Source organism: Scyliorhinus torazame, chromosome 6, assembly GCF_047496885.1.
Source record: "Scyliorhinus torazame isolate Kashiwa2021f chromosome 6, sScyTor2.1, whole genome shotgun sequence".
Lineage (NCBI taxonomy): Eukaryota > Metazoa > Chordata > Chondrichthyes > Carcharhiniformes > Scyliorhinidae > Scyliorhinus > Scyliorhinus torazame.
Window position 1 is genome coordinate 38,143,842 of NC_092712.1, and position 27,321 is coordinate 38,171,162.

Genomic DNA, 27,321 nt, shown 5'->3' on the forward strand with positions numbered 1-27,321 from the left:
TCATCGCTTCTCGGACAAGGAACTTGTCTTGCGGAATGAAGAACGGAGCAGCAGGTGGATGAACAGCGTGATACGCATCTACCAGGACCTGGATGCGGAGCTGGCCAAGAGGCGTGCTGGATTCAACCGGGTGATGGCGACCCTCTTCAGCAAGGGGGTGAAATTTGGGATGCTACACCCAGCGAGGCCATGGGTCACGTACAAGGAACGGCATCACTATTTTGAGGCGCCGGACGAGGCGAGGTCATTCGTCAAACAAGAAAAGCTGGACTCGAATTAAAGGACAGTTAAGCTTTGGAGGAAAGTGGCGGTGGGCCTGGGTAACACGGTACCCTTTCTAATATAAGATTGTATACAATGTTGGGTGCGTGGAAGGGCTGTGGTGGTATCTGGAGGGAGCAGTGTTTGCAGCAAAGTTGAGATACGGAGGGGGGAGGTTGCCCTGTACTTAGGACGATTTTTCAGGAAGTTGGAGCCTTGGTTCAACAAGTGTCTCCTCACGGGGCAATGTTAGTGTCTTCTGTGTATTATTTGTTTCGTATTACTATTTACTCACTGGGGCTGGAGCGACAGTTTAATTGGTTTATTCATGTGGGGAGAGGGGTCCGGAGAATGAGGCGACAGTCTGATCAGCACCAGGGGCGGGAGCTGCCGGGGTCAGCATGGGTCAGCTGACTCTCAGGAGCGGAGTGGGGGGGTGAGCAAGTGCTCAGCTGGTGCTTGGCGGGGGCTTTTGGGTCATGGGGCTGTTGGGAGGGGGGGCGGGGTGGGGGGAGGCTGCTTTGCTGACAGAGGAGGTATCAATTTTGGGGTACAAATTGAGGGTCCGGGGCGGTGGCTCCCTATGGGGGAGCTCGAGGAAGCAAAGGGCGTGGGCTCGAGGTTGGCCAAAAAAAGGCAATGGCTATTTGGCCGCCGGGGGCGGGGAGGGGGGGCGAGCCCCCCCTCCAGGCTGATCACGTGGAATGAGAGGGGTTTGGATGGGCCGGTCAAAACAGCATGCGTGTTCGCGCATCTAAAGGGGTTAAAGGCAGATGTAGCAATGCTTCGGGAGACACATTTAAAGCTCGCAGATCATACGAGGTTGAGAAAGGGATGGGTAGGCCAGGTGTTCCATTCAGGGCTGGATTCGAAGACCAGGGGGGTGGCAATTCTGATCAGTAAGGGTGTGGTATTCGAGGCTGGGAGAACTGTGACAGATAAGGGGGGGGCAGGTATATAATGGTGAGCGAAAAGTGGGAGGGGCTCTGGGTTGTGTTTGTGAACGCCTGCGCTCCGAATTGGGATGATGTGGAATTTATGAGACGCATGCGAGGCAAAATCCCAGACTTAGAGTCACACAACCTGATCATGGGCAGAGACTTTAACAGTCATTGACCCAAAGCTGGACCGGTCGAAGTCCAGGACAGGGAAGCGACCGGCAGTGGCTCAGGAACTGAAGGGTTTTATGGAGCAGATTTTATGGGGTGGTGGTGGTGGGGGGTGGATCCCTGGTGGTTCGCGTGGCCGAGAGTGAAGGAGTTCTCTTTTTTTCTCCCACGTTCATAAGGTTTATTCCCGCATAGATTTCTTTGTCTTGAGCAGGGCGTTAATCCCAAAGGTGGCAGGGACAGAATACTCAGCAATCGCAGTCTCGGACCATGCCATGCACTGGGTGGACCTGCGGCTGAGTGAGGAGAGAGGGCGGCGCACACTCTGGAGTCTGGATGTGGGGCTGCTGGCGGACGAAGAGGTTTGAGGGGGGATTAGCAGGAACATTCAGGATTACCTGGAAACAAACTATACCGGTGAGGTAGCAGCGGCAACAGTATGGGAGGCTCTGAAGGCAGTTGTCAGAGGGGAGCTCATCTCAATTCGATCCCATAGGGAAAAGAGAGAAAGAGCGGAGAGGGAGAGGCTGGTGGAGGAGATACTCCGAGTGGATAACAGAGATGAGGAGAAATTTCTTCAGCCAGTGAGTGGTGGGTCTGTGGAATTCATTGCCACAGAGGGCGGTGGAGGCCGGGACGTTGAGTGTCTTTAAGACAGAAGTTGATAAATTCTTGATTTCTCGAGGAATTAAGGGGTATGGAGAGAGAGCGGGTAAATGGAGTTGAAATCAGCCATGATTGAATGGTGGAGTGGACTCGATGGGCCGAATGGCCTTCCTTCCACTCCTATGTCTTATGGTCTTATGGACAGGAGATACGCCGAGGCCTCCCGAGGCGGGGCTACTGAGGGAGGGGTGGAATTTGATCTGCTGACCACAGGGAAAGCTGTAGGCCAGCTGAGGAAGGCAAGGGGGCAGTCTATGAGTACGGGGAGAAAGCGAGTAGAATGCTGGCACACCAACTGCAAAAGAGGGAGGCGGCCAGGGAAATCGGGGGAGTGAAGAATAAGGATGGTAACATGGTCTTGGATGCAGGGGGGTTGAACGGAGTCTTTAAGGAGTTCTATTGTAAACTATACGAGTCGGTGCCCCCTACCGGAGCGGAAGGGATGAGGCAATTTTTGGACCAGTTGAGGTTTCCAAAGGTGGAAGAGGACCTGGTGATGGGGTTGGGGGCCCCGATTGAAGTGGAGGAGATTGTCAAGGGTATAGAGGGCATGCAGTCAGGTAAAGCCCTGGGGCCAGACAGTTACCAGGTAGCATTCAAAAGAAAGTTTCAGAAATATTGTGCCCACTCCTGATGAGGACCTTCAATGAGACTAGAGAGAAAGGAACCCTCCCCCCAACAATGTCACAGGCCTTGATCTCACTCATTCTTAAACAAGGGAAGGACCCGGAACATTGCAGGTCATACAGGCCAATTTCGCTTTTAAACGTGAATGCCAAATTGCTAGCTAAGATTCTGGCCACAAGAATTGAGGATTGCGTCCCACGGGTGATAGAGGAAGACAAGACTGGGTTTGTTAAAGGCAGACAACTCCATACCAATGTCTGGAGACTTTTGAATATTATTATGATGCCCTCAGAGGGAGGGGAGGCGGAGGTGGTAACAGCGATGGACGCAGAGAAAGCCTTTGACTGGGTGGAATGGGAGTACCTGTGGGAAACGCTGGGGAGGTTCAGGTTTGGTGAGGGCTTTATTGGCTGGGTGAAATTGCTGTACCAGGCGCCTGTAGCAAGTGTCTGTACAAACCGGCTTGAGGTTGGGGTACTTCGAGCTTAACCGGAGAACGAGGCAGGGGTGTCCCCTCTCCCCGTTACTATTTTTGCCCTAGCTATAGAACCGCTAGCTATGGCGCGGAGAGCCTCGAGGAACTGGCAGGGATTGGTTTAGGGAGGGTGGAACATCGGGTCTCGCTATACGCGGATGATTTGCTCCTGTACATTTTGGACCCCGTGGAGGGGATGGGAGAGGTCCTGTGGATCCTGAGGATTTTGGTAGTTTTTCAGGGTATAAACTGAACATGGGAAAGAGCGAGTTGTTTGTGATCCAGGCCAAGGGGCAGGAGGAGAGACTGAAAGAGCTGCCGCTCAGGATGGTAGAGAAAAGTTGTTACCTGGGTATACAGGTGGCCAGGAAATGGGATGCCCTGCACAGGCTCAACCTGACCTGGTTGGTGGAGCAAATGGAAGGAGACTTTAAGAGATGGGACATGCTCCCGCTGTGACTGGCGAGGAGGGTGCAGACTGTGAAAATGACTGTCCTCCCCAGATTTCTGTTTGTCTTTCAGTGCCTCCCCATCTTCATCCCCAAGGCCTTTTTAAGCGGATGAGTAGGATCATTACGGGCTTTGTGTGGGCGAATAAGACCCCGCGAGTAAGGAGATCGCTGTTGGAGCGCAGTCGGGGGGCGCGGTTGATGCTGCCGAACTTTCGCAACTACTACTGGGCGGCCAATATAGCAATGATTAGGAAGTGGCCGATGAGGGGGGCGGGGGCGGCGTGGGAGCATCTGGAGGCAGCGCCATGTAACGGTACAGGTCTGGGAGCTTTGATAAAGGCTCCTTTGCCGTTCTCGTCGACCCGTTACTCCACAAGTCCGGACGTGGTGGTGACACTGCGGATGTGGGGACAATGGAGGAGGTACAAGAAGGTGGAGGGAGCGTCGGTCTGGACCCCGATATGCAACAACCACAGGTTTGTCCCGGGTAGGATGCATGGTGGGTTCCAGAGCTGGCACAGGGCAGGCATCAGAAGGATGGGAGACCTGTTCATAGACAGAAGCTTTCCCAGTTTGAAGGCGCTAGAGGACAAATTTAATCTGTCGCCAGGAAACGCCTTTAAATATCTGCAAGTACGAGCCTTCCTGAAAAAACAGGTAGTGTCCTTTCCGATGCTGCCGCCACTGAGGATACAGGACAGGGTGGTCTCCGGCACCTGGGTGGGGGAGGGGAAAGTGTCGGATATCTACCAGGAACTACAGGAGGCAGAGGAAACCCCGGTGGAGGAGCTCAAGGCAAGTAGGAGGAGGAGCTAGGTGAGGAGTTGGAAGCGGGTCTGTGGGCAGAGGTTTTGGGCAGGGTTAATTCCTCCTCATGTGCCAGGCTCAGTCTAATTCAATTTAAGGTGGTCCACGTGGCACACATAACGGCAGCGAGAATGAGCAAGTTTTTTAGGGTAGAAGACAGTTGTATGAGGTGCAAGGGCAGCCCTGCAAACCATGTCCACATGTTTAGGGCATGCCCGGAGCTTAGAGAGTTCTGGCAAAGGTTCTCGAGGGCAATGTCCAAGGTGCTTAACACACGGGTGGTGCCGAGTCCAGAGATAGCGATATTTGGAGTGTCAGAAGACCCGGGTGTTCAGGGGGCGAAAGAGGCCGACGTCTTGGCCTTTGCCTCCCTAGTAGCCCGGAGACGGATTTTATTAATGTGGAGGGACTCGAAGCCCCGAGTGTAGAGACTTGGGTTAACGACATGGCTGGGTTTCTCAGCCTCGAGAAAATAAAGTTTGCCTTAAGAGGGTCTACGCTAGGGTTCTCTCGGAGGTGACAGCCTCGGGGGAAATTAAAATGTCAGCAGCAGCAATCCGTACGGGGGGGGGGGGGGGGCGGAGGGTGAATGCTTCATTGGGATGGTGTGGGAAGACTGGGTCGCGTGGGGTAATGTCTATTTAATTGTTATTGTATATTCTCTTTTTGCACGATGTTAATGTTCATTCTCGTTTGTTTTATTATTATTGTTACTACTGTTTTATTATAAAAATTGTGCAAATCCTCAATAAAAATACTATTTTTTTTTTAATTGCCCCTTCATTGGAAAAAATTAATTGGGTACTCCAAATTAAAAAAAAAGATATGCAGGTTCCGTGGGGTTACGGGAATAGGGCGAGGGAGTTGGCCTGGTTGGGGTGCTCTTTTGGAGGGTCGGTATATACTCGATGGGCCGAATAGCCTCCTTCTGCACTGCAGGGGTTCTATAAGATACATGGGAATGCCAAGTTCACTCAAAGTCACTAACCATCCTGACTTGCAGATATATCATTGTTCCTTCACTGTTGCAGCGTCCAAAAAGGTTGGTTGGGGTGACGGAGTTACTGAGTGGAGGCGTGGACTTAAACGGGGCGCTCTTTCCAAGGGCTGGTGCAGACTGGGTGGCCTTCTCCTGCACTGTAAATTCTATGATTCAGTGTATGTGGTTCGGTGGAGATCTTGGAGGGAATGATGTTTCCATGCGCCTGCTATGTTCTCCTGGGTGGTGGAGGTCATGGGTTCCGGAGGTGCTGCAAAAATTGCCTGTGTGTTAGGTAGCGCAGACTGCAGCCATGATATGCCAGTGTTGGAGGAGGTGACTGATAGAGAATGCACTGCCACAGCTCAAGAAGATGACCCACGCCACCACCTCTTCAGTGAAATCCCAGATTGGGCAATAATTACTGGTGTTGCCAGCAATGCCCACATTCAGAGAATTGATTTGAAAGAAACTTCAGGCCTGTTTCCTCAGTCATGGAACACATACAGATTTAAAGCTGGAATATAACAATCATCAATAATAGAAAGCTGGAGAAGGTAACACGTGCAGAGAGACCTCAAGAAGAGACAGGGAATTGTTTTTAAACTGGTAATTTGAAAGTCAATGCAAAGAAGGCAGAAATTTACAATTCTTGGATTGCACAAATAAGTGATTGATGAGGTCATGCCATCCAACCGTGAATGTGCTATTCCTGGTCTAGCCATTCAAGAAACAAACTTCACTTCCAGTATCCCAGCTTGTTAGTATCTGTTTTTAATTATGTATCTGAACAATTACGACCTGTTTTTAGTCCTCCCACAGCTAGCTCCTCTTCCATACTTAAAAAAAACATTGTTCTAATGCAAGACTATTTGACCATTAGGGGCAGCACAGTGGTTAGCACTGCTGCCTCACAGGGCAGCACGGTGGCACAGTGGGTTAGCCCTGTTGCCTCAAGGCGCCGAGGTCCCTGGTTCGATCCCGGTGCTGGGTCACTGTCCGTGTGTAGTTTGCACATTCTGCCCGTGTTTACGTGGGTTTTGCCCTCACAACCCAAAGATGTGCAGGCTAGGTGGATTGGCCACGCTAAATTGCCCCTTAATTGGAAAAAATGAATTAGGTACTCTAAATTTCTTTTTTAAAAAGCACTGCTGTCTCACAGCGCCAGGGACACAATTCCGGCCTTGGGTCACTGCCTGTGTGGAGTTTGTGTATTCTCCCCTTGTCTGCGTGGGTTTCCTCCGGGTGCTCCGGTTTCCTCCCACAATCCAAAGATGTATGGGGTAGATGGATTGGCCATGATAAATTGCCTTAGTGTCCAGGGATGTGAAGGTTAGATTATGGGATTGCAGGAATAGTGTGGGATATGGGACGATGCAGGCTTGATGGGCCGAATGGTCTCCTGCACTGTAGGGAATCTCTATGAACAAATCTTTTCTGTTTTGTTTATAAATGTACCCGGTCCAGATCACAACAAAGGTTCTGTGCTGTTGTTTCGACTCGGTTTTCTATGGGAAAAGTAAATTTAGGAGATAGGTACATACATTGTTCATTCTTACGTCACTGTCTTTTTTTTTACTATCAGAGTTACAAAGCCAGAGCTCAGAGTGTGGACAGGGGGCAAACGCCTAATCCAGCTCCTTGCCTGCTCCAAAACAACAGTTCAAATTGAATCCAAATCATGGTCCCCACAAGAGGGACGTACCAGATCCAGGCATTACACCTGACCTCACGCTCATCTTAGAAGGAGCACTCCAGCTTTAGAATAATGGGTTATACTTTGAAGCATCTGTGCAATTCGGATACTTCAACCAGCTCTTTAATTAAAGTTTATCCAGGTGGCTTTATTTATGAGGAGAACAAACTAGAACACCGACATAATGCAACACTTTATTAAATATAGTTAACCCATACATTACCCACTATACTTACAAGAAACACCCAGGATTCGACTATCCTTCCCGTAAAGGTCATTTGGTAAGCTGCAGATCTGATCCTGGAGTCCCTCTGGTTCCACTTTGTAAAGGTGATTCTCGCTGGCTGTTCCTTGCTGGTTTCCTTTCTTCAAGTCTGGTCAAGGTCACCTCACACAAGCTTCGAGTCTTTGCTTCCAGTCCTTTCTTTTCCTGTCTGGAAAATGCCTGTCTTTTGATCCCTCAGTTGCTACCCTGCTGCAATGTCAACCTGCCCTTGGCTTTCGGCCAATGGAGTCTCAGGAGGCAGGGTCTCAGTGCCCAACGTTCTGGTTGATGACCTGTTGACAGGGTACCTGAGCCTGCCTTGGGAGGAGTGACGATTGCTTGATGGGAACTGTGGACAATAGGCCAATGCATCTTAAGTGGGAGTGACTATCCGTTAATGTGATAACAGGAACTGTGAACAATAGGTCAATGCATCTTAAGTAGGAACAACGATCGCTTGATGGATATCGTGAACTGTGACAATAGACCAGTGAATCCCAAGTAGCAAGGATAATTACTTGATGGGTTATTCAGGAGCTGCTTCAGACAGACTTGAGTTTTGTACATTCGGATTCTGCCTTCTGCAGACTGTGGTTTTTAAACTGCTCAATTCTTTAATTTAAGATATCCAATTTAAATCGGCCTTAAAACTCGGCCCTGATTATTACTACAACTTTTAGTATTGACACTATCCTTTCAAATACAAACATTGAAAAAAAAATTGCGAAAGTTCCCAAAGAGTTTCAATGAATCTGCTGCTCCATTATGAATACTTTTGAACTTGACTTCCGGTGACGGCAGGCGGGAGGCAGCCGCGCGTTGGAGGGCTCCCGTTCGGGAACGGCATTGTCGGGGGTTAACGCCCGGTCCGAGGGCCAGCGACGGCAGTAAAAGTCGGGAGACAGCGCACAGAGAAGAAGGATGTCAAAAAACACCAGAAAAACGGCCGTGAAAAAAGCAGCTGAAAGTCCGTTGGGGAGTGGAAAGGTCACCGCGGGGTCAGCAAAGAAAATGGAAGCTGAGGGTGACTTATAAGCTCAGGGACTTTTATTTTGGGACGGCGGAAGCAGCGGGGGAGTTTGCGAAGGCAGAAGGACTGTGGCAGAACTGACAAATTGAGGAATGGCCATGTGCCGATGTAACCTCATGACTGTATTTTCTTCCTTTTTGTATCACTGCGCGCGGGTGTAGAGGCTAAAGGAGCCAATGTGGTATATATTTGGACAAGGGAAGGGACGGGACTTTCACTCGAAATGTGGGCTCTTTGGGGTGTAGCTGGTTTGTGTGCTAAAAAGGGGATCTTTGGGCTTTCCTAGGACCGGGCAAGTGGGAAAGGGACCCGGGCGGGGGCCTCCACGCTGGCCGGTTTAAGCCGGCCAGTGAACGGGAGTGAGGTGGGGGGAGGGGCTGCGGCCATCAGAGCCTGGCAAAACAGGGTCCGAGTGGTCTAGCCGGGGTGGAAAGTTGGGGGGAGGGAACCGAGGTTGGGAGGAGGAGTTTTACAAGAGGCAGTGGACGGGAGGAGCTGGAGACTTGGGAAGGGCGGGGTGGGGTGTTGTACAACTCTGGGGTATCATGTACGGTACTCTCTCAGAGGCTGGATGGCGTTGGTTGGGGGGGTGGGTGGGGGCGGGGGTGGAGAGCTGTGTAGATTAAGGGTGACTACGGGTATGCAACCTAAGTGGCCTTACTCTTAAATCACAATATGGGTTTTGCGCTGATAAAAGTAATCCGAAACACTTATTACCAGAACTAGAAAATCTGAGAGAGAATTTGGGAGAAATTAAATCCAAATTACATGTAACTTGTGAAATAGCATTCACGGCTGATGCTAAATATGTACTGCAGAAAGATTGCACCTATAGTTTCAGTGCGCCTCACTACTTGGAAGCATATTTTTAAATTGAATATTCTCAATAACAACTTGCCGTTGAAGCTCGCAGACTGTTATGACTGCAAGTTATAAATATTCTAAAATATAAACATTAGGAATGAAAATTGCAGTGTGATATCTCATTTGTATTGCTTTTTTAAAAAGTTAATTCTTTCATGGGATATGGGAGTCGCTGGCAAGGCCAGCATTTGTTGCCCATTTCTCTGGAGCTTGTTCGATCATTTCAGGACAGTTCAGAGTCAACCATGTTTCTGTGGCTTTGGAGTGACAATCTTGGCAAATTTCCTTCCCTGAAGGACATTAATAAACCAGAGGGGTTTTATGACAGTTGATAGTTTTGTGGGGCGTCATTCTCCGACCCCCCAGCGGGTCGGAGAATGGCCGTTGGCCGCCGTGAATCCCGCCCCCGCTGGTTGCCGAAGTCTCCTGTACCGGATATTCGGCGGGGGCGGGAATCGGGCCGCGCCGATTGGCGGGCCCCCCCGCTGGATTCACCGGCCCACTTGGGCCGAAGTCCCGCTGATTAATTGCCTGTCCCGCCGGCGTAAATTAGAGTACCTATTTACCGGCGGGACAAGGCGGCGTGGGTGGGCTCCGGTGTCCTGGGGGGGGCGCGGGGCGATCTGACCCCGGGGGGTGCCCCCACGGTGGCCTGGCCCGCGATCGGGGCCCACCGATCCGCGGGCGGGCCTGTGCCGTGGGGGCACTCTTTCCCTTCCGCCTCCGCTACGGCCTCCACCATGGCGGAGGCGGAAGAGACTCTCCCCACTGCGCATGCGTGGGAAACTGTCAGCGGCCGCTGACGCTCCCGCGCATGCGCTGCCCCGACATGTCTTTTCCGTGCCAGCTGGCGGGGCAACAAAGGCCGTTTCCGCCAGCTGGCGGGGCGGGAATCCCTCCGGCGTCAGCCTAACCCCTCAATGTTGGGGCTCGGCCCCCAAAGATGCGCAGCATTCCGCACCTTTGGGGCGGCGCGATGCCCGTCTGATTGGCACCGTTTTGGCCGCCAGTCGGTGGACATCGCGCCGATTGGGGAGAATTTCGCCCGTGGTCACCATTACTGATGCCGAGCTGTCAATTTTACACTTTACTAAATAAATTTAATTACAACAACTGCTGCAGTGGAGTTGAACCCATGTCCCCAGAGCATTATGTCTCTAAGTTCAGTGACGTTACCACAATGCCACCGTGTCCCAGAATAATACAGCGCAGAATAGGCCCTTCGGCCCATCAAACCTGCACCAACGCATGAAAAACACCTGACAGACTTCCGGTTGTGACCATGGAGTGAGTGGTCACACACACGGCAGCTTCTGCTTAAAGGCACAGAAAAGAGCTCTTTTTACCCAATACTGGATGGAATTTGGATGAAAAGGCACAGGTGAATGTTGGAGGATTAGTATCCCCCAGAAGTGGTACGTCTGCTGGCTATCCGACCCGGCAGAAAACAGTGAGAGAGTTGGCTGAAAAGTTGGAGGGAGCCTTTGCTGCAGCAGCCACTGTAAGCATGCAAGCGGGGGAAGGGCTGATGCAAGCGGGGGAAGGGCTGATGCAAGCGGGGGAAGGGCTGATGCAAGCTGGAAGGCCCCAGATGGAGGAGCTGATGGCGTTTATTAGAGGCAAATTCTGCCGGCAGAGGAAGGAAATGCATGAGGATCGTTCAGAAGCCATTGAAGGAACTGTGGCACCCTTGAAGAGTTCTCTGGAACGGGCGAAGAGGTGTTTGGAGATTGGGGAGATCGAAGGAGTGATCTTGGACCAGAGTGATCATGTGGTGGCGAAGGTGGGGCTCCTAGGAGACCTGTGTAAAACGTTGAGAGCAAAGGTGGAGGAGCAGGAGAATGCCTCGAGAAGGCAGAACCTGTGAATAGTGGGCCTGCCTGAAGGAGTGGAAGGTGTGAGTGCCACGAGGTACGTCTCGAAGATGCTGGCGGGCTGGTGGTAGAAGGGGTGCTAGTTAAGGTGCCTGAAGTGGATCGAGCGCATAGGTCCATGAGGCAGAAGCCTAGAGCTTGTGGAGAAAGAGAAGATTCTGCGATGGGCCAGGGAGAACCGTACCTGCGTCTGAGAGGGGAATAGCCTCCGGATTTATCAGGACACCGGAGCGGAGTTGGCAAAGCGGCAGGCAGGCTTCAACAAGGCCAAGGCAATGTGTACCGACCGGCGGCAGAACAGGTTTGGGGTGCTCGACCCGGTGAAATTATGCGTGATGTTCCGAGGCTGCGAGGATTATTTCGAGACTCCAGAAGCGGCCAAAGACTTCATTAAGGAGCATAAACTAGGGGAGAACTGAACAGACAATGCTTGGGAACTGGGGTGCTGGCACTTTGTAATGGTAGGCAGCATGTTTGTAGTGGGTACGGATTGGGGGATTTTCGTCTTTTCGTTGGGGGGGGGGGGGGGGGCGGGGAGGTTGCTGTTAAATTCTGAGATTGTAAGGTGTTGTCGGGGGGGGGGGGGGGAGAGTTTATATTCCCATCGCCCTCTCCTGTTTTATGGGACTGTTTGTGATTAACATTGGTTTGTTTGCTTTCGGAGAAGGCTGCTTAGAGTTCAGAAAAAGTCCTTGTTTGGATGGGGAGGGCAAGGTCAGCAGGGAGCATTCCTCCTTGATCTGAGGAGTGGGGAGGAGAGGGAAGGGGAGGTCATTGGGAGGTGCCTTTGGGCAGGGGCAGCCGTGCTGGCAGGTTATGTTGGTGAACGGAAGCGAGGTGGTGGGGGAGAAGGCCAAGAGGGGTGGCCAGGAAGAATGGGGGGAAAGTGGGGGTAGGAAGGGGGAGAGGGGCGGTTGTTGCAACGTGGCAGGGGGTGAGAGATTATGTGGTCAGGTGCAGAGGAATGGGCCTTCTGGGATGGGCTTGGAATAGGGTGGAGTTTGGGATGGGCTATGTATAGGGTGGAATAAAGGGGACGGAAGTAGGGAAGATGACGGACTGTAGAGGGGTTTGGAGGTGCAAGCCTTCGGTAAGGCTGGTAACGTGGAACGTCTGGGGACTGAATGGGCCGGTTAAAAGGTTACGGGTGTTTGCGCACCACTGGAGCTTGTAAGCGGGGGTGGTCTTTCTGCAGGAGCCACTCCTCCGTGTGAAGGAACAGGTTAGGTTAAGGGAGGGGTGGGTCGGGGAGGTATTTCACGTGGGGTTTGAGTTGAAAGCGAGGGGAGTGGTGATTTTAATGAGCAACAAAATGGGGTTTGTGAGTGCGAAGGAGGTGAGGGATCCAGATGGGAGATGTGTGATGGCGGATTGGAAGGGGCACCAGTGGTGTTGGTAAATGTGATGCCCCAAATTGGGATGATGTGGGTTTTATGAGGGGGTCGCTGGCAGCAATCCTGGATTTGGCCATGCACCAGTTGATCATGAGAGGAGATTTTAACCGTGTCCTGGAGCAAGGGTGGATAGGCCGAGCCCCAGGTCGATGGGTAGGGTACGAATGGCGAGGGGGGGGGGGGGTGTATGGAGAGGGTGGGTATGGTGGATCCGTGACATTTCAGAACTCAGGAGGAAGGGAGTATTCCTTCTTTTAAAAAGGTTTTCATAAAATATCAATAACAAAATGAGAAAAAAGAACCCAACAGGGTTAAGTACAAAACACAATCTAAAAAAGCAACCCCCCAAACCCCTCCCCCGTACATAAATAATAAATTAACATTAACACCCCGACTTAACACAACAGGTGAATACACCCCTCAGACCCTCCAGTGTAAATAACATCAACAAAAATAAAGTAACCCCCCGCCCCCCCCCCCCCCCCCCCCCCCCGAGCTGCTGCTGACCAATGTCTATCGTTCTGCCAGAAAGTCTAAGAACGGTTGCCACCGCCTAAAGAACCCTTGTACCGACCCTCTCAAGGCGAATTTCACCCTCGCCAATTTAATGAACCCTGCCATATCGCTGATCCAGGATTCCATGCTTGGGGGCCTCGCATCTTTCCACTGAAGGAGAATTCTTCACCGGGCTACCAGGGACGCAAAGGCCAGAATTCTGGCCTCTTTCGCCTCCTGCACTCCCGGCTCTTCTGCCACCCCAAATATTGCGAGCCCCAGCCCGGTTTGACCCTGGATCCTACCACCCTCGACACCGTCCTCGCTATGCCCTTCCAAAATTCCTCCAGCGCTGGGCATGCCCAGAACATATGGGTGTGATTTGCAGGGCTCCCTGAGCACCTAACACACCTGTCCTCACCCCCAACGAACCGGCTCATCCTTGTCCCGGTCATGTGTGCCCTGTGCAGCACCTTAAACTGTATGAGGCTGAGCCTTGTGCACGAAAAGGAAGAGTTCACCCTCCCTAGGGCATCTGCCCACGTCCCCTCTTCGATCTCCTCTCCCAACTCCTCCTCCCACTTACCTTTCAACTTCACCACCGAGGCCTCCTCCTCCTCCTGCATCACCTGGTAAGTTTCTGAGATCTTCCCCACTCCCACCCAGCCCCCCGAGAGCACCCTGTCCTGTACTGTGTGTGGCAGTAGCCGCGGGAATTCCACCACCTGCCATCTGGCAAACGCCCTTACCTGTAAGTACCTGAAGGTGCTCCCCGGGGGAGCCCGTACTTCTCCTCCAGCTCACCCAAGCTCACGAACTTCCCGTCCACAAACAGGACCCCCAACTTTTGTATCCCTGCCCTGTGCCACCCCGAAAACCCTCCACCTGTTCTTCCTGGGCAAACCGGTGGTTCCCCCGTAATGGAGTCCACGCGGAGGCCCCAACTCCTCCCCAATGCTGCCTCCACTGCCCCCAAATTTTGAGGGCCGCCACCACCACCGGGCCTGTGGTATACCTCCTTGGAGGGAGCGGCAGCGGCGCCGTTGCCAGCGCCCCCAGACTCGTACCCACACAGGACGCCGTCTCCAGCCTCTTCTATGCAGCCCCCTCACCCTCCATCACCCACTTGCGCACCATCGTCGCATTGGCAGCTCAATAGTACCCACAGAGGTTGGGCAATGCCAGCCCCCCCCTATCTCTACTCCGCTCCAGGAACACCCTTCTCACCCTCGGAGTCCCTCGCGCCCACACAAACCCCATTATACTCCTGTTAACCCGCCTGAAAAAAGCCTTCGGGATAAACACGGGGAGGCACTGGAACAGGAACAAAAACCTTGGGAGCACCATCATTCCCGTAACAGCCTCCCCGAACAGCGCCGGAATGTGGCGACTAGGGGCTTTTCACAGTAACTTCATTTGAAGCCTACTCATGACAATAAGCAATTTTCATTTTGATTGACTGCACCCTACCCACCAAGGACAGCGGCAACGCCTCCCACCTCTTGAACTCCTCCTCCATTTGTTCCACCAGCCTTGTAAAGTTAAGCCGATGCAGGGTCACCTGGACCCCCAAATGTCTGAAGCTCCTCTCCGCCCTTTTTAGTGGGAGCTCGCCAGTCCCCCTCTCCTGGTCCCCTAGCTGAACTACGAACAGCTCGCTCTTCCCCATATTGAGCTTGTACCCCGAAAAGTCCCCAAATTCCCTAAGGATCCTCATTACCTCTGGCATTCCTCCCACCGGGTCCGCCGCATAAAGCGACACCCTGTGCTCCTCCCCACCCCGCTCCAACCCCCTCCAATTCCTCGACTCTCTCAGTGCCATAGCCAGGGGTTCAATCGCCAGTGCGAAGAGCAGGGGGGACAGGGGACACCCCTGTCTCGTCCGTCGGTGCAACCGAAAGTACTCGGACCTCCTCCTATTTGTGGCCACACTCGCCATCGGGACCTCATGCAACAGCCTAACCCACCTGACAAACCCCTCCCCAAACCCGAACCCCTTCAGCACCTCCCACAGGTACCCCCACTCTACCCTATCGAAGGCTTTCTCAGCGTCCATCGCCACCACAGGGCATTGGAGGGATACAAGATAGCCAGGAGGGAACTGAAGAAAGGGATTAGGAGAGCTAAGAGAGGGCATGAACAATCTTTGGCGGGTAGGATCAAGGAAAACCCCAAGGCCTTTTACACATATGTGAGAAATATGAGAATGACTAGAGCGAGGGTAGGTCCGATCAAGGACAGTAGCGGGAGATTGTGTATTGAGTCTGAAGAGATAGGAGAGGTCTTGAACGAGTACTTTTCTTCTGTATTTACAAATGAGAGGGGCGATATTGTTGGAGAGGACAGTGTGAAACAGACTGGTAAGCTCGAGGAAATACTTGTTAGGAAGGAAGATGTGTTGGGCATTTTGAAAAACTTGAGGATAGACAAGTCCCCTGGGCCTGCCGGGATATATCCAAGGATTCTATGGGAAGCAAGAGATGAAATTGCAGAACCGTTGGCAATGATCTTTTCGTCCTCACTGTCAACAGGGGTGGTACCAGGGGATTGGAAAGTGGCGAATGTCGTGCCCCTGTTCAAAAAAGGGACTAGGGATAACCCTGGGAATTACAGGCCAGTTAGTCTTACTTTGGTGGTAGGCAAAGTAATGGAAAGGGTACTGAAGGATAGGATTTCTGAGCATCTGGAAAGACACTGCTTGATTAGGGATAGTCAGCACGGATTTGTGAGGGATAGGTCTTGCCTTACAAATCTTATTGAATTCTTTGAGGAGGTGACCAAGCATGTGGATGAAGGTAAAGCAGTGGATGTAGTGTACATGGATTTTAGTAAGGCATTTGATAAGGTTCCCCATGGTAGGCTTCTGCAGAAAGTAAGGAGGCATGGGATAGTGGGAAATTTGGCCAGTTGGATAACGAACTGGCTAACCAATAGAAGTCAGAGAGTGGTGGTGGATGGCAAATATTCAGCCTGGATCCCAGTTACCAGTGGCGTACCGCAGGGATCAGTTCTGGGTCCTCTGGATGAGGGAGTTCAAGGGTGGGTCAGTAAATTTGCAGACGATACGAAGATTGGTGGAGTTGTGGATAGTAAGGAGGGCTGTTGTCGGCTACAAAGAGACATAGATAGGATGCAGAGCTGGGCTGAGAAGTGGCAGATGGAGTTTAACCCTGAAAAGTGTGACGTTGTCCATTTTGGAAGGACAAATATGAATGCGGAATACAGGGTTAACGGTAGAGTTCTTGGCAATGTGGAGGAGCAGAGAGATCTTGGGGTCTATGTTCATACATCTTTGAAAGTTGCCACTCAAGTGGATAGAGCTGTGACGAAGGCCTATGGTGTGCTCGCGTTCATTAACAGAGGGATTGAATTTAAGAGCCGTGAGGTGATGATGCAAACAAGGAACAAAGAACAAAGAAATGTACAGCACAGGAACAGGCCCTTCGGCCCTCCATGCCCGTGCCGACCATGCTGCCCGACTAAACTACAATCTTCTACACTTCCTGGGTCCGTATCCCTCTATTCCCATCCTATTCATGTATTTGTCAAGATGCCCCTTAAATGTCACTATCGTCCCTGCTTCCACCACCTCCTCCGGTAGCGAGTTCCAGGCACCCACTACCCTCTGCATAAAAAATTTGCCTCGTACATCTACTCTAAACCTTGCCCCTCTCACCTTAAACCTATGCCCCCTAGTAATTGACCCCTCTACCCTGGTGAAAAGCCTCTGACTATCCACTCTGTCTATGCCCCTCATAATTTTGTATACCTCTATCAGGTCTCCCCTCAACCTCCTTCGTTCCAGTGAGAACAAACCGAGTTTATTCAACCGCTCCTCATAGCTAATGCCCTCCATACCAGGCAACATTCTGGTAAATCTCTTCTGCACCCTCTCTAAAGCCTCCACATCCTTCTGGTAGTGTGGCGACCAGAATTGAACACTATACTCCAAGTGTGGCCTAACTCAGGTTCTATACAGCTGCAACATGACTTGCCAATTCTTATACTCAATGCCCCGGCCAATGAAGGCAAGCATGCCGTATGCCTTCTTGACTACCTTCTCCACCTGTGTTGCCCCTTTCAATGACCTGTGGACCTGTACTCCTAGATCTCTTTGACTTTCAATACTCTTGAGGGTTCTACCATGCAGCTGTACAAAACTTTGGTAAGGCCACATTTGGAGTACTGTGTACAGTTCTGGTCACCTCATTTTAGGAAGGATGTGGAAGCTTTGGAAAAGGTGCAAAGAAGATTTACCAGGATGTTACCTGGAATGGAGAGTAGGTCTTACGAGGAAAGGTTGAGGGTGCTAGGCCTTTTCTCATTAGAACGGAGAAGGATGAGGGGCGACTTGATAGAGGTTTATAAGATGATCAGGGGAATAGATAGAGTAGACAGTCAGAGACTTTTTCCCCGGGTGGAACAAACCATTACAAGGGGACATAAATTTAAGGTGAAAGGTGGAAGATATAGGAGGGATATCAGAGGTAGGTTCTTTACCCAGAGAGTAGTGGGGGCATGGAATGCACTGCCTGTGGAAGTAGTTGAATCGGAAACATTAGGGACCTTCAAGCAGCTATTGGGTAGGTACATGGATTACGGTAAAATTATATAGTGTACATTTATTTGTTCTTAAGGGCAGCACGGTAGCATTGTGGATAGCACAATTGCTTCACAGCTCCAGGGTCCCAGGTTCGATTCCGGCTTGGGTCACTGTCTGTGCGGAGTCTGCACGTCCTCCCCGTGTCTGCGTGGGTTTCCTCCGGGTGCTCCGGTTTCCTCCCACAGTCCAAAGATGTGCAGGGTAGGTGGATTGGCCATGATAAATTGCCCTTAGTGTCCAAAATTGCCCTTGGTGTTGGGTGGAGGTGTTGAGTTTGGGTGGGGTGCTCTTTCCAAGAGCCGGTGCAGACTCGGGGCTGAATGGCCTCCTTCTGCACTGTAAATTCAATGATAATCTATGATTAATCTAGGACAAAGGTTCGGCACAACATCGTGGGCCGAAGGGCCTGTTCTGTGCTGTATTTTCTATGTTCTATGTTCACTATCTCCGCCTCCCCCTCCCTCGCCGGCATCATGATAACGTTCAAAAGCCTCCGCACATTCGCGTTCAACTGTCTCCCCTTCACAAACCCCGTCTGGTCTTCATGGATGATCTGCGGCACACAATCCTCAATCCTCGTGGCTAAGACCTTCCCCAGCACCTTGGCATCTACATTTAGCAAGGAAATCGGTCTGTAAGACCCACATTGCAGGGGATCCTTGTCCCACTTCAGAATCAAGGAGATCAGTGCCCGGGACATCGTCGGGGGTAAAGACCCCCCTCCCTTGCCTCTTTAAAGGTCCTAACTAACAGCGGGCCCAACAGGTCCATATATTTTTGATAGAATTCGACCAGGAAACCGTCCGGCCCCGGTGCCTTCCACGCCTGCATGCTTCCTATCCCTTTGATCAGCCCCTCCAGCCCAATCGGGGCCCCCAGTCCTGCCACCAGTCCCTCTTCCACCTTCGGAAACCTCAATTGGTCCAGGAAATGGCCCATCCCTCCCTCCTTCCGTGGGGGCTCGGATCGGTACAATTCCTCGTAGAAGTCCCTGAAGACCCCATTGATGCCAACCCCACTCCGCACCACGCTCCCTCCCCTGTCCTTAACTCCCCCGATCTACCTAGCTGTGTCCCGCTTCCGAAGCTGATGCGCCAGCATCCGGCTTGCCTTTTCCCCATACTCGTAGACCTCCCACTGGGCCTTCCTCCACTGCACCTCCGCCTTCCTGGTCACCAGGTCGAATTCGGCCTGGAGGCTGCGCCTCTTCCTCAGGCTCTTCCGCATACCTCCTGTCTACCCTCACCATCTCCCCCACCAGCCTCTCCCTCTCCCCCTGCTCCCTCCGCTCCTTGTGGGCCCTAATGGAGATCACCTCTCCCCTCACCACCGCCTTCAGTGCCTCCCATACCATCCCCACGCGGACCTCCCCGTTGTCGTTGGTCTCCAAGTACCTCTCTATACTTCCTCAGACCCGCTCGCTCACCTCCTCATCCGCCAACAGCCCCATCTCCAAGCGCCACAGTGGGCGCTGGTCCCTCTCCTGCCCCATCTCCAAGTCCACCCAATGCAGGGCGTGGTCTGGAATAGCTTTTGCCGAATACTCGGTATCCTCTACTCTCGCTATCAGCGCCCTACTCAAAATGAAAAAGTCGATTCGAGAATAAGCCTTATGGACATGTGAGAAGAATGAAAATTCCCTAGCCCCCGGCCTTGCAAATCTCCAAGGGTCCACCCCTCCCATTTGGTCCATAAATCCCCTCAGCATTCTAGCCGCCGCCGGCTTCCTACCCGTCCTAGACCTGGAGTGATCCAGTGCCGGATCCAACACCGTGTTAAAGTCTCCCCCCATTATCAGGCCCCCCACTTCCAAGTCTGGGATCCGACCCAACATACGCCGCATAAAACCCGCATCGTCCCAGTTCAGAGCATACACATTGACCAGTACCACCCTCTCACCCTGCAACTTACCACTTACCATTATGTACCGACCGCCATTATCTGCCACAATGCTCGACGCCTCGAATAACACCTTCTTTCCCACTAAGATCGCCACCCCTCGATTTTTGGCGTCTAGCCCCGAGTGAAACACCTGACCTACCCACCCTTTCCTCAGTCTTACCTGGTCTGCCACCTTCAGGTGTGTCTCCTGGAGCATAACCACATCCGCCTTGAGCCCCTTCAGGTGCGCGAACACGCGGGCCCGCTTAACCAGCCCAATCAGTCCCCTTACATTCTAGGTTATCAGCCGGATCAGGGGGCTACCCGCCCTCCCCCGCCGACTAGCCATGACCCCTCCTCGGCCAGCCACGCGCCCGCACCCCACACCCGGCCCGTTCCCCACAGTGGCATACCCCCGTCTCGACCCCCCCACTCGCTCCAGCTCCTCCTTGACCTTAGCAGCAGCAACTCGATTCACCCCCACCCCCCACCCCACCCCGGCTAGGACCCATCCTAGTTGGTTTACTCCCCCCATTGCGCTTCCGCAAGTCAGCTGACCCCGGCCACTCCCGCCTCCCCTTCGACTCCTCCCATTGTGTGGCACGCCCTCCTCTCCCGCTCCCCATCCACAGGCCCTCCCCCTCCCCCCTCCGTTCTAAGCGCGGGAAACAATCCTCTCTTCCCCGCCCCGGCCCCCCCAGTCTTCAGCGCGGGAAAAAAGCCCGCACTCTCCACCTACCAGGCCCCGCCACCAACCAAAACAGTGCCCAACCCGCCCCATCCACCCTCCTCAACCCGAAAGAGAAAAACACAGAGAAAAAGAAACCCAAATCAATGCAAAGGCCGATCAAAAACTAGGCTTAACATATCCACCGCAGTCCCCAATCGCCCATCCCGACCCTCAGTCTGTGTCCAGCTTCTCGGCCTGAACAAAGGCCCACGACTCCTCCGGAGACTCAAAATAATGGTGCCGGTCCTTGTAGGTAACCCACAGTCGCACCGGCTGCAACATGCCAAACTTCACCCCCTTCCTGTGCAGCACCGCCTTCGCTCGATTGTACCCGGCCCTCCTCTTCGCCACCTCCGCACTCCAGTCCTGGTATATTCGAACCTCCGTGTTCTCCCACCTGCTGCTCCTCTCCTTCTTGGCCCACCTGAGCACACACTCCCGATCAACGAACCGATGGAACCGCACCAGCACCACCTGCGGAGGCTCGTTAGCCTTGGGCCTCCTCGCCAACACTCTATGGGCCCCTTCCAGCTCCAGGGGCCCCCTGGAAGGACCCTGCTCCCATCAGCGAGTTCAACATGGTGACCACATAGGCCCCCACGTCCGGCCCCTCCGGGAGGCCCAGAATCCGCAGATTCTTCCGCCTCGACTGAGACTCCATCTCCTCGAACCGCTCCTGCCATTTCTTGTGGAGCGCCTCGTGCGCCTCCACCTTTACCGCCAGGCCTAAGATCTCGTCCTCGTTGTCGGAGATCTTTTGTTGAGCCTCTCGGATCACCACCCCCTGGGCCGTCTGTGTCTCCAGCAGCTTATCAATAGAATCGGCTCTAGCAGGTCCTTTTTAATCTCTCTGAGGCAGCGCTGGATACCCTCCTGTTGCTCCTCCGCCCACTGCCTCCACGCTGCCTAGTCTCCGCCCGCCGCCATTTTGTCCTTCTTCCCTCCCTTCTTCGGGTCCACCACCACCTTTTTTGTCGCCCCGCTCCTAGTTAAAGCCATATACTGACGGGGAGCTGTTATTAACTCCTTCCCACACCGGGAAACGTCGAAAAAGTGCCCTTGGGGGCCCTGAAAAGAGCCCAAAAGTCCGTTTTTGCGGGAGCCGCCGAATGTGTGACTTAGCTCCGCACAGCCGCAACCGGAAGTCAGAAGTATTCCTACTTTTCACACATCCACAAGGTGTATTCTAGGATTGATTACTTTGTAGTGAGTCAGGAGATTTTGTGGTTTGCTGTTAAATGGAGGTGTTTGTGATAAGGCTCGGGCGGCGATTAAGGAGTATGCGGAGTTGAGTCAGAATGGGGAGGTGTCGGCGGCCATTTTCTGGGAAGCACTGAAGGCAGTGGTCCGGGGAAATTATTTTGTTTAAGGCTGATGCAGATAGAGAAAGGAGGGAGGAGCATGAATAATAATAATCGCTTATTGTCACAAGTAGGTTTCAATGACGTTACTGTGAAAAGCCCCTAGTCACCACATTCTGGCACCTGTTTGGGAGGCTGGCACAGGAATTGAACCCGCGCTGCTGTCATTGTTCTGCATTACAAGCCAGCTGTTTAGCTCACTGTGCTAAACCCGCCCCTGCTGTGCAAAACCAGCCCTTACCCTCCCCACCCAAACAAGAACATGACTGTCTAGTGAGCAAGATAGTGGAGGTGGACAGAGAATATTCAAGGGTGTCCACAGTGGAGGGGTTGGCGAGGAGGAAAAGGTTGCAGGGGTAGTTTGACAGGCTGACAACGGGGAGGGCGTTCGGGCAGCTGCGCAGGGCAAGAGAGGTGCAGTATGGGAATGGGGAGAAGTCGAGCCGCATGCTGGCGCACCAGCTGCGGAAGCAGGCCGCGTACAGGGAAATATTGAAGATACGGACTGGGGCTTGGGATGTGGTGTCGGAGCCAGAGAAGATAAACGAGGCGTTTAGGGAGTACTATCAGGGACTTTACGAAGTGGACCCGGGGGGAGAGGAGGGGGACATGGAACGGTTTCTGGACGAGCTGGAATTTCCCCAGGTGGAGGAAGCAAAGAGGCAGGCGTTGGAGGAGCCTCTGGAGTTGAGCGAGGTGCTGGATAGTATCAGGGGTATGAAGTCGGGGAAGGCTCCTGGGCCGGATAGGTACCTGGTGGAATTTTATAAGGAATATGTGACGGACCTGGCACCACATCTGTTGGGAGAGTTTAATGAAGTACTGGAGAAGGGGGAGCTGCCGGAGAGATGACGCAGGCAGTAATCACACTAATCACCAAAAAAGGGGAGGACCAGGTGGAATGTGGGTCGTATAGACTCGTATCACTGTTGAACATGGATGTGAAAGTATTGGCTAAATTGTTGGCGGAGAGGATGGAGGACTGTGTCCCGGGGTTGGTTGCCGAAGATCAAACAGACTTTGTGAAGGTCAAGCATGTTGTCAGCATTGAGAAGGAAGCCCCGTCCAGGCAGGGCCATGCAGAGCAAGACAAACTGATGGAAAAGCGTGGAGGAGGAGTCGGGGAGAAGGGCTGCCAGCCATATCTGCCCATGTGTTCATGGAGCAATCACCCTTGCTAAACAGGTTTACAATAACACTGCAATGTGTCACTGTGTAAATCCCCTAGTCGCCACATTCCGGCACCTGTTCGGGTACAGAGAGGGAGAATTCAGAATGTCCAAATCACCGAACAGCACGTCTTTCGGGACTTGTGGGAGGAAACCGGAGCGCCCGGAGGAAACCCACGCAGACACTGAGAGAACGTGCAGACTCCACACAGACAGTGACCCCAGCCGGGAATTGAACCTGCGACTCCGGAGCTGTGAAGCAACAGTGCTACCCACTATGCTACCGTACCACCTATATTTTAAGCTGGAGCTAGAGATATTTGCAAGACCCCCCAGTTGTGCACCAGTCATCACTCATGCTGGTGGATCACCTTTGTGACTCAGTAGCCACCTTTTGGTTTATCATAGTGACTCGGTTATAGCTGGCACAGCGGACTGATGCAGAAAGAAGGCATCTTGACTCCTGCTGGATAATCAGGCAATGCTTTGCATTGTTCCGTCCTATGGTCATTGGATGTCGCTGGCATGGCCGACATTTCTTGTCCATCCCTAGTTGCCTTTGAACAGGTGGTGGTGGTGAGCTGCCTTCTTGAACTGCTGCAGTCTCTGAGGTGTAGGTACACCCACATTGTTAGGGAAAGGATTCTAGGATTTTGACCCAGCGACAGTGAATGAATGGTGATATAATTTCCAAGGCAGGATGGTGAGTTACTTGCAGAAGAATTTCCAGGTGGGATGTTCCCTGGTATCTGCTACCCTTGCCCTTCTAGATGATAAGAGTTTGAGCGTTTGGAAGGTGCTGCCTAAGGAACATTGATGAGTTCCTGTAGTGCACCTTGTGTGGTACACACGGCTGCCACTGTTCACTGATGGTGGAGAGATTGAATGCTTGTGGAAGGGATAGCAATCAACGGGCTGGTTTGTCCTTGATGGTGTCAAGCGTCGAGTGTTGGAGCTGCACCAATCTAGGAAAGTTGCAAGTATTCCATCACACTCCTGACTTGTGCCTTGAAGATGGTTAACAGGCTTTGGGGAGTCAGGAGGAGAGTTACTCACTGCAGGATTCCTCGCTTCTGAACTGCTCTTGGAGCCACAATATTAATGTGGCTAAACCAGTTCAGTTTCTGGTCGGTGGTAATCTCAGAATGTAGGTCATAGGGGATTCAGTGATGGTAATGCCATTGAATGTCAAGGGGTGATGGTTTGAGTCTCTCTTGTTGAACCATGGCCCTGGTGACAGGTCTTTTCTACCTCTCTTCTGCTGCTTCGTTATAGCTGGCGTAAAAGACACCCAAGGCCGGGGGGGATGTGATGTGCATGCATAAAACTCCTTGTCTTTCAAATGAGAAATTATACTGACCACTGACCTCCTGTTTGCCTAAATTACCAAGTGCTTTAACGAAGATCAGTTAGTTTTCCTGGTATCCTGTTCAACATTCATCCCCCAGCAACAATAAATTGGTTGTTTATCTCATTGCTATTTGTTCACAAATTGATGCCATATTTGTCTATGACAGGGTTTCCCAAACTTAGCGAGCCATGGAACCCTTGTGACCTCCCAAGAACCCCAAGCATTCTCATAGGGGTGGATTCTCCATTGTCCCAACTCCGGAGTTGGGATTTCCAATTGGGCGGAGAATGGAACGTCGAGGGAAAAAATGGGTTTGCAATACTCCGATCCCTTGCTGGTGGTCTCAACACGCTATCCACTCTGTGCGAGCCCCCTTCTGCTGACAACCCCCCCCCACCTTCACCGGAGACCGCCATCAGTCATTCCTGCCTGAAAGCTGAAGAGCAGTCCAGGCAGTAGAGTGAAAAATCACTGCATTTTCACTTGCCCTTCCCTAACATTTGCTGCTTCAGACAAATGTGTTTAATGCAGCAGCTGTTACAAGTGTCAGAGGCTTCCTCAAAAGCCAAGTACACTTCAAAGGGGTTCGAATCCCATGATAGCCTTGAAAATGCAACTCTTCCATCCAATTTCATATAGCCAGTGATTGACAGTTTTAATACTCTAAAGACTGGATTGTTGAACTACCTTTCCCTTCACGCTTGACTGCATCTCGAGTACCATGCTTTGATTCTAACCACAATGTTTATAAACACTCTTGCTATGATTGACAGTTCCTCACCACATCAAAAAGCAGCTAAGTGCTTTCACTCCCTTTTTGTCAAAGCAGAAAGCTGGGGGTCCCTGATGGGTGTCTCTGTTGGGGATTGTTGGGGGGTGTTGGGTCAACCTCATGCATGTCTGCTGTGCGGGGGGGACCCATTATTCCTATAATGGGGGGTCTGCCCCCACTTGTCAGCGGGGTGGGTTTGGGGGGGCAGGAATTGCATTGTGGGGGAGATGGGGGTCCGCCGCCAGAACTCAGTATCAGGCCGCCCACTGAAAATGGCAGACCGATACGAAGGTTCCAACGAAGTCCAGTGAGCTCTTCCCCATACATAAATTTGTATTTGGCGGAGAGAGTCCCTCACCGGGGCGACGCTCCTAGCACCAGCGGAGACCAGCAGCAATTCTCTGCTGGCAGGTGCACTGAGCCTCTAGAATAAAGAATCCAGACCATAATATCAACACCCCTTTTTTGCCAAAAAATAGGTGCGAAAACACAAGGGCTAAATTCTCCATTTGGCAGACTATGGGCCCGTTTAAAGCAAATGAAAGTCCCATTTTCGGCACGTTTAACGGGGTGTTTCTCGGCACCTGCAGCACCGAGAATGACCCTACTATCAAACCCGAATCTGCTTCGCTTTCGGACCTCGGCGAGGAACGCTCCGAGGCCACATTTAATTTTCTGCACTGACGAGATCAACCAGGGTGGCACTGCCAGTGTGTCAGGTCGGCAGTGCCAATATGCCTGGGTGGCATCGGCTCTGCCAGGGTATCACCCTGCCCAGAGCCCGAAAACCAGGGGCTTCCATCACTTGAGATACTTCCCAAGTCCCGTTATGTCTGTGGTGAGCTAGAAACCGGCAGCACTTAACTCTGTTTGTGGTGGTCCAGGAGCTGTCAATCAAAACTTGATGTTTATTAACATTGCTGTTAGACCACTTCAGAGTTACACAACCGTGAAGGAAGATGAATGAAACAATGCTGACAGCTGGGGTGTGTGGAAGCTGTCAATCACTGCCTAGTAAAACCAATATCAGAGAAATGAATGAATGGCTTTCAGATCAAAGTTCTGAGGGGGTTTAAACCTAGCTGACTGGTTTTCACCTTCCAGGAATTGATAGGTGCTGCTTCCTGTGTCAGAGCCAGTAGGTGTGTTGTCCAGGTGAGTGTTAAAGCAGTCATTTTTTTTCACTCTCTGTCTGGTTTGCTCTTCAGCTTCTGGGGTGCTTCCAGACAGGGGTCTCTTTCCTGAGGGGCTTCCAGACAGGGGTCTACATAGAACATAGAACAATACAGCGCAGTACAGGCCCTTCGGCCCACGATGTTGCACCGAAACAAAAGCCATCAACCTACACTATGCCATTATCATCCATATGTTTATCCAATAAACTTTTAAATGCCCTCAATGTTGGCGAGTTCACTACTGTAGCAGGTAGGGCATTCCACGGCCTCACTACTCTTTGCGTAAAGAACCTACCTCTGACCTCTGTCCTATATCTATTACCCCTCAGTTTAAAGTTATGTCCCCTCGTGCCAGCCATATCCATCCGCGGGAGAAGGCTCTCACTGTCCACCCTATCCAACCCCCTGATCATTTTGTATGCCTCTATTAAGTCTCCTCTTAACCTTCTTCTCTCCAACGAAAACAACCTCAAGTCCGTCAGCCTTTCCTCATAAGATTTTCCCTCCATACCAGGCAACATCCTGGTAAATCTCCTCTGCACCCGCTCCAAAGCCTCCACGTCCTTCCTATAATGCGGTGACCAGAACTGTACGCAATACTCCAAATGCGGCCGGACCAGAGTTCTGTACAGCTGCAACATGACCTCCCGACTCCGGAACTCAATCCCTCTACCAATAAAGGCCAACACTCCATAGGCCTTCTTCACAACCCTATCAACCTGGGTGGCAACTTTCAGGGATCTATGTACATGGACACCTAGATCCCTCTGCTCATCCACACTTTCAAGAACTTTACCATTAGCCAAATATTCCGCATTCCTGTTATTCCTTCCAAAGTGAATCACCTCACACTTCTCTACATTAAACTCCATTTGCCACCTCTCAGCCCAGCTCTGCAGCTTATCTATATCCCTCTGTAACCTGCTACATCCTTCCACACTATCGACAACACCACCGACTTTAGTATCGTCTGCAAATTTACTCACCCACCCTTCTGCGCCTTCCTCTAGGTCATTGATAAAAATGACAAACAGCAACGGCCCCAGAACAGATCCTTGTGGTACTCCACTTGTGACTGTACTCCATTCTGAACATTTCCCATCAACCACCACCCTCTGTCTTCTTTCAGCTAGCCAATTTCTGATCCACATCTCTAAATCACCCTCAATCCCCAGCCTCCGTATTTTTTGCAATAGCCTACCGTGGGGAACCTTATCAAACGCTTTGCTGAAATCCATATACACCACATCAACTGCTCTACCCTCGTCTACCTGTTCAGTCACCT

The 27,321-nt window shown here is 52.0% G+C and overlaps 1 protein-coding gene and 1 long non-coding RNA gene across 2 annotated transcripts in view; one reads left to right on the top strand and one right to left on the bottom strand.

Moving 5' to 3' along the window:
* The window catches only part of LOC140425697 (uncharacterized), a 33,626-nt gene extending 26,171 nt beyond the window's left edge, over positions 1-7,455 (bottom strand). The window contains exon 1 of the long non-coding RNA XR_011947927.1: positions 7,309-7,455. This is a non-coding gene — a long non-coding RNA (uncharacterized lncRNA). The remainder of the gene's footprint in view (positions 1-7,308) is intronic.
* Positions 1-27,321, top strand: part of LOC140424756 (nuclease EXOG, mitochondrial-like) — a 387,484-nt gene that overhangs the window by 279,074 nt on the left and 81,089 nt on the right. The gene's annotated exons all lie outside the window — the stretch shown is intronic.